This window comes from Plectropomus leopardus, chromosome 3 (genome assembly GCF_026936395.1).
Source record: "Plectropomus leopardus strain MGB_pleo_1.0 chromosome 3, ASM2693639v1, whole genome shotgun sequence".
NCBI lineage: Eukaryota > Metazoa > Chordata > Actinopteri > Perciformes > Serranidae > Plectropomus > Plectropomus leopardus.
In genome coordinates this window covers 5,478,153-5,491,950 of record NC_142178.1, presented here as the reverse complement: position 1 = coordinate 5,491,950, position 13,798 = coordinate 5,478,153, and the positions used below count along the sequence as shown (strand labels likewise).

Here is a 13,798-nt window from a genome sequence, read left to right as displayed (position 1 = left end):
CGATCGCGTTATCAGGGCCGCTGTGGGCGCGCGATCATAATTGCTTCGTTGTTATGATCACACATTATAGAAGACAAATCACAGAACTCTATAAACTCTGCATATATGTTCCACTACAGATATCTATAAAACAGGCATTTTTTAGCAGCTGCTGGATGCTCTACAGAGACACACGTCTGCATCACCTGCTGAGAGATCGTTAATCAGGTCATTTATATGACGGCTTCTGAGTGAGTTCTGCAGTGACACTGATGACAGAGAGGCCAGTTAGACATTCCTGTCCTATTGTTTTAATAAGCTTAACTTATAACTTAAAACTTCTCTTAGCAGGGGCATCTGACTGTTAATAATGATAATAACGATAACTGATAGTAACAACCACCGCTGCTGTAATGCTGCGCGTGCCCGTAGCGGTGGGGCTGACTGTTGTCAGGATCAACTATGAGATCGCGGAAATATTTCATGATCAGCAGATGGATTTATTATTGGTTCAGCTTTAGAAATCCTGCTAAAATCGCATTTCTCCTATTATAAAGTCCTGTGGTTTATTCGTTTTCATTCACATCACAAAAGAACCAGAGTTCACTTGGAAGCAAACCGAGACCCCCGTTTTCAGGCAGTCCAGAGGTCGCTTGTTTGGTCTGCACCAGAGTTTGTTTGAGCTTTCAAACCAGCCAATACGAACCAGACCATCCAAGGAAACAAACTCTTGTCCGTTTAAGGCGGACCAAACAGCTCTGGTGTGAAAGCGCCCTTAGGCTGCAAAACTTGAGTCTGCTTGGCACTAACTTGTCTGATCTATTCTTCTATTTAGAGGATTTGGTGTGTGGCACCTTTTGAGCCATCCACACATCTTGAGAGCTGTTAAAGTGCATGAAGCAGCAGAGGTGAGAAGAAGCAGAGGAGGGACAGGCAGGTCCTCCTTGCAGCAATGACCCTTCCTGATCCCTGAAGGGATAGAACGAGAAGAGAGGAAAGATTATTTTTTTTAAGATTATTTTTTGGGTATGTTTGCCTTTTTATTAGACAGGACAGTAGACTGATAGCGTGAAAGGGGGAGAGAGAGGGAACGACATGCAGCAAAGGGCCGCGAGCTGGAATGGAACCCGCGGCCGCTGCAGCAAGGACACCGCCTTCATCAATGGGGCGCCTGCTCTATCCACTGAGCCACCCGACGCACGAGATTCTTTTCTTTTTTTTTTTTTTTTTGTTAGCTGTGATACCTAGGGCTGGGGCGACACGTTGACGCAATCGATTCTGTAAATACGCCGATTCACTTAACGTGCATCGACATGTCGCCCCATTTCACACGGCGCGCATCATGGGAGTGTGAGCAGCACCGGGCGCGATGTTTTTTGTTTCGGCACTCATGTTATCAAGTTAGAGCATGCACACCTCAGCCCTGAGCAGTGCTTGTCAGGCGAGTCTGAGCTGCGTGTCAGCTGCAGCACATCTAGAGAAACGGTGGCTCGATTATTTTTTATTTTTTTTGCTGTTGGATTGTTAAATGTAGATTGCACTACATTCCTTGAGTGGAACAAGCTCTTGCATTAATTTCATTTTGGAGAGACTTTATATCAGACTGTAAAACACAGATTACCAGTTAAGACTGGGCTATTTTTTTGTTGGGGAATGATGTCGTGCAGCTTTTTAAAATGTTATTTTTGGTAAATTGGTAGTTGTATTAATCCAGTAATAAAAAAATAATAGTTAGATCAATAAAAAGATAATCGATAGATTATTTGATTAATCGAAAAAATAATCGTAAGGTGCAGCCCTAGTGATATCGCAGGTCACAGGCCACAGTGACATTAGAGAAAGCTTTGCACACATAGGTGTGAGAAATGGAGAACTTTGGGGAAAACGAGTTCAAATGGCTTTTTTTGGTCTAATGAACAAAAGCGAAGAGCTTCAGTTCAAATTAATAGTTATTCTATTAAACGTTTTATTGCTGCTGAATGTTTTTCTGTAGAAATGTGGAAAATTGTAAAAACACTACAGTAAAGCTTGAAAAGCACAAAAAAATCTGACCTTCCTTCCCTTGGTTCCACTGTTGTTCCCCACACAAATATGAAAACACCTGTAATGACACATTCTAGGTAATGAGCGGTTATATCCTTGAAATCTTCAGGGACAGCTATTTCTCTATATTAAATATTCATGATTAAATATGCCACAATTAAAGTTAAAAAGAGAGTTTAACTTAATCAGTGTTTTCATGCCATCTTCTTGAAAACTGAACATTTCAAGCCTTTAAGGTTTTACCTTTAAGCAGACCTAGGATTCTCAAATGGGGCTGAAATAACCTGCATCATAAGGACTGTGTGGATGTGGTTTGATCAGATTTGATTGACAATGACTGGCCGACCCACCAACTGCCATCAGAGTCTGATGCAAATGTTGCTGAATCCCAATTTGTGTATGAGTTCAAGAACTGCCCACAGACAACATAACTTTGACAGAAATTGGCATCTTTACTCTTAGTTTCATAAGGCGCTCAATGCCTGAATTCGACCAAAAAGGTGCCAGTGCCTTAATTCAGCATTTGTATGACATGATCATCTTATGTGTCTTGGATATGGCCTATATGTATGCACATATCTTGGTAATACACCCCACTTCAAATGTATTTTGTATGCATTCATTACATGCATTACATACGACGTACATTTTCACAGTTTGTACATGTAAACTTTTAAGAAGCTATTATGCACTATAAGACCAACTGAAAATATGATATCTGTTAGCCCTAAAGAATAAGTTGGATTAAGAGAAGGAATACCAAAATCACGCACAAAATGTATGAGCAAGACTGCTTTTGTTTTTAGCTTCGACGGTGCATCAAATGTCACCTTGAAGTACAGAGGGTCAAATCAACATAAATTGATTATGACTAATAACTAACATTTCTTCCTTCATCTTTTGGTAAATCAACAATCCCCCCCTTGCAATAAGGCTAACAATTTAACATAGCATGACAGAACAATGGGCATCGGCAATATCATATTTAGGAGCTATGAGCACAAGAACAGCCTTCCAAAGTCGGAATTACGAGTGGTAAAGTAGGAAATTTCTATGATACCCAAGTTGCCAAGTTGTGACGTTTGCATGACGTTTGCATGACGTTTACATGACATTTCAGGGCATTGCAAATGGCGGAAAGCATGGAAACAGTGAAAACATTTTACGGTAAAAATCATTTATTTCGCTATTTTGTTCCTTGTAGCTATCATTTACTTTTAGTAGTTGCATTTTTTAGCATACACCTCTATTAGTTGTAGCAAGCAAGCGAACTTTGAACTATAAAGCATGCAACGTAAGTATACTAACGTTGATAACAATGTTATTTTAATAAAACACGAATTGACAATTTCATGTCATAAATGCATAAACATGGCGGGCAAAAGTCAACAGTAAGAAACTTATTTATTACATCACACACACAATTTTTGATCACATGTAAAGAGTAATATGGTATTAATGTCAACTGCTGTCCATGTAGTGCACTGTGCAAATGGTGTGAAGAGTCACCGCCACCACAATAGTTGCCAACCTACCAGGGAGAAGTACTGGACGGAGAAGGCTCAGTATTGGTGATCAAGGTAGTACAGATAGCCTCTCACCAGCGGGGTGGTAGATTTTATTTACTTCCAGCTTGACTGCTCCTGCTTGACCTCTGACATTTCATGATGGACCAATCCATATGTAGCTGTGGGGGGAGGTGACCACAGCCGGTACCACTACAACTGCCTTACACAGGTAACTTTTTGCATGTTTGGGGCTGTGTAACCCCCTAATCAGATGGGCTATCCCAGCATCATGTGGGCCGCTGCCAGCAGATCTTTCTTTCTGTTAATTTTTCTCTCGACAATTTTCTGGTGACAGCCTGCAGCCCACAATGGGATGGGCCGGCCAATCTGGTATTTGCCAGAAATGCCAGACCAGTCAGTCTGAGCTTGGTCAGAGCAGTAGCAGCAACATTCGGAGGGGAACCCCCGTCAGTTGCTGAAGTTTGTTCCTGGTCCTCTGTGGTTTTTTTCTTTTGATGTCTTTTTTTTTTTAAATCCATTTTAACAAGACCGTTTTCAGCTGTTTTCTCAGGGTCAGTGTTTTCACACACAGTCACTCTTACACCAATGTGGGGGTGATGATGCTGATAAAGAAAACACCCTTTAGGGGCCTTTAAACATACTTCCCTTTCCCTTTCTACTCCTGACATGATCACAGCCAGTTCCTCATTCTTCCTCTAATGTTTTTTTTTCATGTATGCCAACACACCAACTTCTGTTCATGTGCCTTAAAAGAATGAATGTTGAATTCCTCTGTCAAAGCAGTCATCAAAGTTCAAATGAAAGGAACATGAATGTGGGATGACATAGTACAGAAAAAACACAGGTTAACACAGCTATTCAACTAGTGACATTTTTTTTAACTCAATTCCTGCTTCCAAAGGTTGACCTATGACAACCCAGCATAACAGAGAACATGTTTGGCCTTGAAAGCGCCAGAATTATATAGGCCCAAGGAATAGTAACATAAAGTTACTAGGGCCCGCTCAGGGGGGCGTTATGTGACCAGACATTATCAGTCACAAGCAGCCATGGCTATTTTTTACTGTTTGAGTAGAGTGCACAAGGTAGCTTGGGGCATCAAGTTTCACTCTTGATGGCTTGATTTTGACAGTTTGTCAGAAGCTTCAAGGATATTTTGAGAGAAAATGAATTATATTTTCCTGTCATGATTTCAGTGCACTGACAGCACCAGCCTCCATAGATTGTTACTGTAAGTAACCACCATGAGGTCACCCATTGGCTTGACGACTCCTGTTCTGAAGCCTAGAGTTTCGCATTTTGGCTGTCTTGGATTATTGAAAACATAACTGAACATATTTGGGCTGTCTTGGATTATTAAAGACATAACTGAACATATTTGGGCGCAAGGGTAGAAACAGCATTTAAAAGCTATAGTTAACTGTAATAATGCTATTGCTAGTGCCTTTTTTTCCCAGCAAAAAATGGGCTTAAAATCATTTAAACAAAATGTACTCACAGGAAAAACTGAACATTCGACTCCTTAGAGGGTCTTTTAGTACAAACAGATTTTAGGCAATCAAAAAAAATACAATTAACTTTCATCAAATGACAACACTGAAATAGTTACCAATGGCGTTACACCTATACTCTGACTCTGGAGTTATGCCATGTTCATGTTACCTGACTAACAGTGTTGCTGTGGTAATGACTAGTCTAAAGATGCCACTCATCTGTCACTCAAAGTGACCACGCCCTTATATAATATATTAATTGGAGAATTAATAACATTTAAACACGTGAGTTATATTAAAATTTACTCCTTGTTCAGTTATCAATAATGGGAAAAGTAGCTATAAAGACCAAAACTGGTTTTGTGTACCAGGCTGCATTTTGTTTATTTCTGCTGTAAAGTTTGGCATTTTAACATGGGTATGTATAGAGTGGCCCTGTAATGAGTCCTAAAACCTGGAAATGTATTTATTTATTTTAATGTTAATTTAAAAGTGAGACAGCACATTAATGAATCTCAGTTTAAAATACAAATTAAAACAAATTTACGTACATCTGTAGTCCCTCATACAGAGGACCCTTGTGTATTAACAGTAGCAATGTAAACTGTGTGGCATAAAGTACATGATATTAAGTGTATGGTGCAAAGTGCTTTACCTTTATGCAGTGTGCAGAATTCAACAGATGGGTTGGTTGCACACATACATCATGGATCACTGGATAAAAACAAAGGAGCTACATTGGAGATACATTATATGAGAAGAATCCAGATGAACTGATCCTCTCCTACCACCTGGAGTAGATCTAGATATTGGAGACTTAGCAAAAAATGAGTTAGCATTTTAGCAGTCCTGGTTTCCTCTTCTTGAATGCAATTGTTTTTTTAATGTGTTTTTGGTGACTGAAAAAAGGTTTCTGATTAACACAAGTTTTAAAGACTTTCATGTTTTGTTCTGTGATGAAAAATACATCTGTAAATACCCCACTCGTGAATTTTGAAGTTTTTATGTCTTAATAAAGGGGGTTACTAACAAGTGGCTATGAGGGCATGACATTGCTAACAAGGACAGATGAGGACACAGAATGCCATCGGGCTGAACGCAGCCTCACAGCCTCACATCCTCGCAGCCTTGCAGCCTCGCAGCCTCGCATCCTCGCATCCTCGCAGCCTCACATCCTCGCAGCCTCGCAGCCTCGCATCCTCGCAGCCTCGCAGCCTCACAGCCTCATAGCCTCGTTGTGGTGGCGATGTTAAGTCATGTCACCATGATGCAGTTCATCTATAGCCTAGCGTTAGCTTTTTACTTTTGGCAATTGCATATATGCTTAAAAAAATCATAAAAGTGGTGTTCATATTAGAAGATTAGTTTGCTGTTACACTCTTACAAAATGTGTAAGTATCATGAACATTTGTTTGCCACAGAGGGAAATCCAATGGAAACATCCAATTTGCTTTTTGACAAGGGTACCAGGTTGACACTAACTTCCATGTCAGCCAACCAAAAAATGTCTCTGGAGCACTTAGGGAATTGACTTTCTTTTGGAACCAGCCTCAAGTGGCTATTCGCTTGGCTTCACTTTTAGCACCAGAGGTTGCAGCTTGCCAGTCTCACATTACCAGCCAAAAGTAGATGTGTTACCACGATGAAAAGTATCATATATAATTACTAAATTATATATAATTATTATATATATAATTACTGTAGTTTTTGCCAATTAATTAATTAATTAATTAAATCATTCCATACAATTCAAATTCAAATATCCATCCATAGCCTGTGAGTTGTCCACTCTCTCTCTCTCTGTGTGTGTGTGTGTTGAAAAAAAACATCTGGTGTTCATATACAGTCCTGAAACTGTAAATGGGAAACAAAAACAGGCTCAGCTTCAGACCAACCTACACAAAAGTATTCCAGCCAAATGAAAGCTTGTGTTAGTGACAGAGCAAAAGGGGCAGTAAAATTTAACACATGACTTTTCTTTGGGTTCAGTTAAAAAATCAACCACCTTTTTCCAGGATCACTGCCTCCACCTTTAATGTCAGTAAAAGGAAATGGCAGGTCCCATTGACTCAAAAATTATTCAAACTACAGCGAGTAAAGTTCTCTGTGCGCTGATATTTTTTCATTCACTGTAAGTGGCTGTTCTTCTCAGACAGACGTGTCAACACTATAATTTTGTCACAATTATTTCAGAATTAGAAGCACCTGTGTGACACAAAGGTAAAAGCACTCATCCACCACCAGAGAAGCACAAACAACCCCTGGCAGCTGTGCTTGGCTGGATGCAAGGCGAAAACGCGGGTAATTTGATAAAAGTGTGTGCGGCTGCAAGTCTCTTTTCCATCATCACAAAGATAAGAAACTTGGATGTGGCATTTTCATAATGGCCAAATGTACTGCAGGTCGGTGCTTACACAATCAAATGAAGGTTGACTCATGCTTAGAGTGCTGTGTGCCTCTGTCCCATCATCCTGTCTTTCATGCAACTGCTGGTGCACTGATGTTATGTAAATGCCATTGTGTTGGCACCACTGGTCAGACTGACCTTTATCAGTTCACGAGCTCTTACACCAACTATCCAGCATTATCCACATTTCCATTTTGGCTCAAGGTCCAAAGTCGATCAGGGACAGCGTGGTCAAATTGGTATCAGGTCATGTAAGTCTCAGTGATTCACCTGCAGCTCTAATGTGAGAGCAGTTCAGGGAAGTTCTCTTCTCTCTTTTGTGGAGGTGGAAACTTTTAAGTGTTACAGGAAGGGCTCAATTTGCGGAAAGGTGCAGGGCATCTCCTCTCATGAAGAAAATAGACAGAAAATGTTCTGTTCTGTAATAGCTTTCCCCTTTTTCCATCACAATTACTGCATTTGATTTCCAACTAATCTAAAAAAAAAATGTGTCCTTTTAAAAAAAGTTTTCTTAGTAATAAAAAAAAAATTTAATTCTTGTTTGCCTTTCTGCCTTGCTTTCTCTTTCGTTGATTTTGGAGAAAAAAAAACTGACCGATGGTGTAAAATGGGATTTATTTTTGTGAAGATGTTGTGCATTACATACTCAGGTTTATTGAGGGAATTCACATAATTTAATTAATGGTAACTTAATATACAACAATCAGCCAAAATATTGAAACCAGGCATATGAGGTGAACAACACTGATCATCTCGTTACAATGCAATGTTCTGCCAGGACACCGTGGGTCCTGGCATTCATGTGGATGCCACTTGTAATGCACCGCCCACCCAAACACTGTTGCAGACCAAGTACGCCCCCCTCCATGGAGATGGCACTCCCTGATGGCAGCAATCCCCTTAGCAGGACAACATACTATGCTACACCACAAAAACTGATGTCCATTGTAAATCAACAACTCAAAGCACTTAACAAAACAAGTCAGCATTCACCCTTTCACACCACATTCATACAGTGGTGGCTGAAGCAACTATTCTATGTACCACCCGCTCATCAGAAGTAATAAACATTCACACGCACACTCACACACCAATGAGGGGTGTGGGTGTCCTACCTTCTGAGCCACAGCTGCCCCGAAAATTTGTAGCCTCACCATCATTTATGAATGCTTGCTCTTTAATGGCAGAAAAGAGAGTAGGATAAGAATCTAATATTGGCTGCAGCACCAAATGGCCAGTCTCTTTTTGGCACAAAATATTCCTGGAAAAATATTGTGTTAATTAATTTATAGTTGTTATAATTGATAGACAGCGATATGAGTGCCACAAATGTATTTCAAAATGTGTCATTTTTAGGGGAGACAGTAGTATACACAATCTGTCCAATCCATTTGTTTTCTGGGCTTAAAAAAATATGCAATCTGTCACTAATTACAAAAGCCATTTTGATTTACCATATGGTATCCAACTAAAGAAAAGTTATGGGTGTCTGCCGTTTTGAAAGTATGTAACGGCCACCACAGAGACTTTGAAAGACATGGAGAGAGTGATTTTGGGGTTTGTCACACTCTAAATGATCCAAATATTAATAGTTTTTAGTTAATTCCCAAAATATTTTGAACAAAGTTTGCAATCAGGACATTGTGAACTTCACTTTTACTGATGTAATTCATCAATGTGCAGAAATTATAAGTATCAAATACATGTAATGGAGTAAAAAGTACAATATTGGTCACCAAAAGCTAGTAGAATAGAAGGATAAAGTAACTCATATAAAGTACCTCATAATTGTACTTTGACAGTAGTAGATAGATAGTAATTCTCTAAAGAAAAGCATCCACCTCATATTCTCATTTAAGAAATAGTCAGGGGATCATTTAAGTCAGTATGAGTCATTGTTGTCTGATTAACATCAATGTCTGTACCAAATGTCTTGGCAATCCATGTAAAACTTGTTGAGATATTTCAGTCTGGACAAACATTTCCCTCCCCACAGAGCCACACTGCTAGCATGGCCAGAACTCTCTTATTTAGATGTTGTCATAGATGTCTTTGGCTGCGTTTGGACTCACAGATGTATTCAACTGTTGAAAATTTTATGCTGAAGTTGGTTGGGTTTGCTTAATTGGGTGACTGTGCCTGACCAGACCTGCTGCTGGGACACTGGGGAATTGCATCAAGGAACGAGGCTCCTGGAAAAGATTAGGCCAAGACCCCAAGGACGGTTTAACTCAGCACGGCCTCTACTGTTCGCCTCTGCAGTTTAATCCGTCAGACGAAAATGAACAAAATGGTTTGCTGAAGTAACATAACTCCTGTTTCTCTCCAAACATGATAAACTTTTATCCCTTTTAATTACAGTTACAGCCTACGGTTGTATAACCCACAGTATGTTTACACCAAGAAATAAAGAGCGATGTGAGTGTGTGTCTCACTACTGAATAGGAGGCTTACTCATCAATTGTAACATACAATAGACATACCACACACACACACACACACACACACACACACACACACACACACACACACACAAACACAAAACAAAATGTTCTTGCTCTTATGCATCTATTTTTTTCTTGTATTTATTTGCATCATCCGTTAATTGTATCTGAGGCTTTGGAAATATTGTTTTACAAACATTCATGCCGATAAAGCATTTGAATTGAGAGAGAGAGAGAGAGTGAGAGAAAGAGTGAGCGAAAGACAGGAAGCAGCCAGGCTCCGAGAGCTTATCTGACATGGAAATAAGTGTGGAGAGTCAGTGATCCACCAAGGTGATCAATTTTCCACTGGAGATGCATGTGGCTCGTGCAGTGTGGCTCGGTTAGAAGCCGGCTAGTGGTATTTTGGGGGTAGGGCATTGTCGTGCTCAGGTTGTTTTTTTTGTGATGATGTGAGACGGGCTAGGTTCAAGCTTAAACTCAAGAGGGTTGTAATTCTTTTAGCCCATTAAGAACTCAGAGGGGATTCAATATCTTGCCCAAAGATACTTTGAAATGCAGACCAGAAGAGCCAGGTATCGAATTGCCAACTCTCCTAGGCCACAGCCTGAAATAAATTAGAAACAATCTAATAAAATAAATGTATGATGTAAGATTGTATGCTATACAATGAGTATCTGGTGTTTTATAGTCAACAACACACCTCCATAAAAGTCACTCGAATTATGAAAGTTAGTGAGGTGCTGTTGAAAAGAAATATTGTAGCCTACCTACTTGTCTTACCTTGTCTGGCCTTAAAACACAAGGTCAAATCCTCTATTCAAAAACTCTCAGTCTGAGACTGCTAATAAAAGTGGCTTGCCATTCATTTAATCCTACCAGCATGTCTACATTTTAAATCAAACCACACACCAACATCTTTTCAAAATGTGAAAGGCCCATCACTACTCAACTGTATTACTGCTGCTGAGAAAACAAAAATCATGTCTAAAGCCTCATTTCCACTGCACAAATTCCTGAAAATGCTTTCTAACATCAGGCTTTTTAAAGTAATGGCAAAGGTCACATTCCAGTGACATGACTCTGTGTGACAAAATAACGATTCATATTCTGTTTGTAAAAAGCCTAGGAGTGACCTAGAGTTAATATAAAAATATAAAATAAAAATAAAAGATCTAATAGATCAAACATAACAAAGAAAATAATACAACATAAGTAATGTTAATAAATAATAATAATAAAACTGAAACTGAAACCTACTATCAACTTATTATTTAAACGCTCGTAGTGTTTAAATGCAACCCATCTAATTTGTAGCTTTCATGTTGTTTCAACTTTACAATCTCAAAGCACACGAACACAACAAAGTCGAAACAACAACTTCCTAACTCAGAAACTATGACCTTCCAGCATCACATGAATGCAACCTGTGGCTCACCAAATTAATTTATTATTACTCAAAATAAGGATTGTACAAGATTGTACATTTTTTTTCACATCAATTTGGCATCATCATGACAAAAATGGGGCTGGAGGGCAGGTGACTGGTATACAGGCCCCCCAAAAATGGGACAATTTAAAAACCAAATACAACATAAAGCAAATCATATGGCTGGGTACTGTGGTGTGATTGAAGACATTATGTTGTTTTTGTACATCACTTTTTATGGGCTAAATATGTTTTTATGCATTACATTAACGCACACTGGACTTGACTTTCTCAGGTTACAAAGCACAGTGTGGGTTCATTTAAACTGAAGATATGTGCACTGCAACTTTAACTTCTGCACAACTGTACAATGCCTCCACTGCACCTTTTGTACATACATTTTTTGTTCTTTATATTCTATTTTTATATTTTATATTGCTTCTACATTTTTATCTTATATCTTACTCTATTTACTTACTTTTCTTTGATTCTGATTCTAATATATCAGTTGCCATTATTATACTATTTCCTACAATGTCAATAATGTTGCGTTATACATGGTGTCAATAGGAGTTGAAGAGTCCCTCCACCAGCACTGGCACAGTAGTGAGGCAATAACAGCAACATGGCCATGGTTTAAAACCATCCATTAGGGACTTGGACAATCTGTTCAGCCTCCTACCCTTGTTGCCTCATGCTCAGCACCAAACCACTGCCAGACTGCTGCTGAAGCCTCATCCTCTGGCTGTGAAAAGTAGTCTCAAATGTCTCTCCTGTCACTAATAGCAAGGAGGAGGCCATGCGCTCCACCCGCTCCAAGCTACCCACGAAAGGCAAAAAAGTGGGGTGACAAACAGAAAAGGGGGAGGCTACGAATGCTGCACTCTATGAACAAAATGAAAAAAATCCTCAGCCGTTTTGTGGAATTGGTAAAAAATTAAAAGAAAGAACTAAAGAAAGAAAAGTCATGCTGTGCAAATTGAAAGAAGTTAAATACAAAGCTCTCCAGCTGCTTAAAAGTGGTCTAGTATTGAGTCACATACTGCCTCAGTCCACAAACAAAAACTCAGCACAACCTGTTAGAGCTGTCCTTGACCACTGCTTTCCACCCACGTGTGTAAAGTTCAGTCCTACCGTGCTCGATGTGGTGTTCACTTAACAGCCTCTTCAAAGCGGCAACAGGCCATCGAGTAATGTTAAATAGTTCTCTCCGAAATCATCTCCAAATCCCTGGAATCTTCTACATTTGTCACGGCCGCTACTGGTGGCTCCAGGTAGTGGCTGTGCTCCCTCTCTCCTTCCCCCTCCCTTCTCTCCCTTTTCTCTCGGTGGGCGTGAGCACTGGTGGTGACGTGGAATGCGCACAGGTGAAGCTGATCCTAATCAGCCTGAGCAGACACACCTGTGACTGAGCAGCGGCTGCAGTGATCCTGCATGCTTTTTATGCAGAGCCAGACCTTCTCTCAGTGCCAGACTGTGAACAGTCTCTAGTCAGTCATCGTTCGTTTGTTCACTTCTAGCTCCTTATCTGAATTCCAGCAACTAAACCTGTGTTCTGTCTCTTCAGCTTTGGATTCTCCACCGTACCTCGACACGCCGTAGCAGCCAAAACTCCAGCCAAGCAAAGAGGCTCCCCAGGATCACCACCGCAGCTTCCACCAGCTCTCCCTGGATCCGAGGACATCCCTTGGATCAGCTTCCACTGTTGCTTTCCGCCACGTCGATCAGCCGGATCCCTATCCTCGTCACCACCAGTTTCCCACCTGCCCAACCCCTACCTTTGTTCCCTATTCTCCGCTGGTACTCAGATAAGTGTTTGTTAAAGAGGTTAGCTTCGTTGCTAGCATTTATTTGGTGTGTTTTTGGCGTGTAGCCCTTCAGTTGGTAATTCTGTGTGCAATGAATTAGTGGTAGGTAAATTGTGTTTCTGGTCTTTGACCATTCTGCCTGTGTTGAGGCTCTTAATTCAGACGCGCTGTCGTGTCTGAGCTTCATTCAGTTTTTCATCAGTCAGTATTAAGCTTGTAATTGTGTTATTCGTGTTCTGGTTGAACTTATTCGACAATTCAGTTTTCGTTTTCATTTCCACCCTCCTAGCTAGGTATTACCTTGTGCTGGTCGTGTGTGATTTTGGTTTTGTAAAGTCTATTCTGTAATAAACACTCGTAAAACTCCGCTTGTTGCCGTGTCTTGTTGTCTTGCACTTGAGCCTCTAAACACCACCCGTAACAACATTGGCTCTGAGATTTCCTGTTTTAAAGGGACTCCCCAAAAGATTTTGACCTATAAAAGAGGTCAGATTGTCACATTCATGGTAATTAAATGAGCTAGAGAATACAGCATAATCAAATTATCTCAGTGCTCCATTTCACAACTTCAGTTGTGTAACATCTGTAGTTCAACTTAGTTTAAAAAATCAGAATTTCACTCATATCCAACAAAATAATGACCTTAGGGAGCTAAACTTGTAGTAA

At 40.0% G+C, this 13,798-nt stretch overlaps 1 protein-coding gene and 1 long non-coding RNA gene across 2 annotated transcripts in view; one reads left to right on the top strand and one right to left on the bottom strand.

The window, feature by feature from the left end:
• Window positions 1-12,482, bottom strand: part of cdk2ap2 (cyclin dependent kinase 2 associated protein 2) — a 45,524-nt gene extending 33,042 nt beyond the window's left edge. The window contains exon 1 of the mRNA XM_088075417.1: window positions 12,459-12,482. The gene's annotated coding sequence lies outside the window, so the exon portion shown is untranslated. The remainder of the gene's footprint in view (window positions 1-12,458) is intronic.
• A 3-nt stretch (window positions 12,483-12,485) lies between these two features.
• On the top strand, window positions 12,486-13,498 carry LOC148189868 (uncharacterized). The gene is made up of 2 exons (XR_015776179.1): window positions 12,486-12,814; window positions 12,892-13,498. It is a non-coding gene; the product is annotated as an uncharacterized LOC148189868 (long non-coding RNA).
• The last annotated feature ends 300 nt before the right edge of the window (window positions 13,499-13,798 follow it).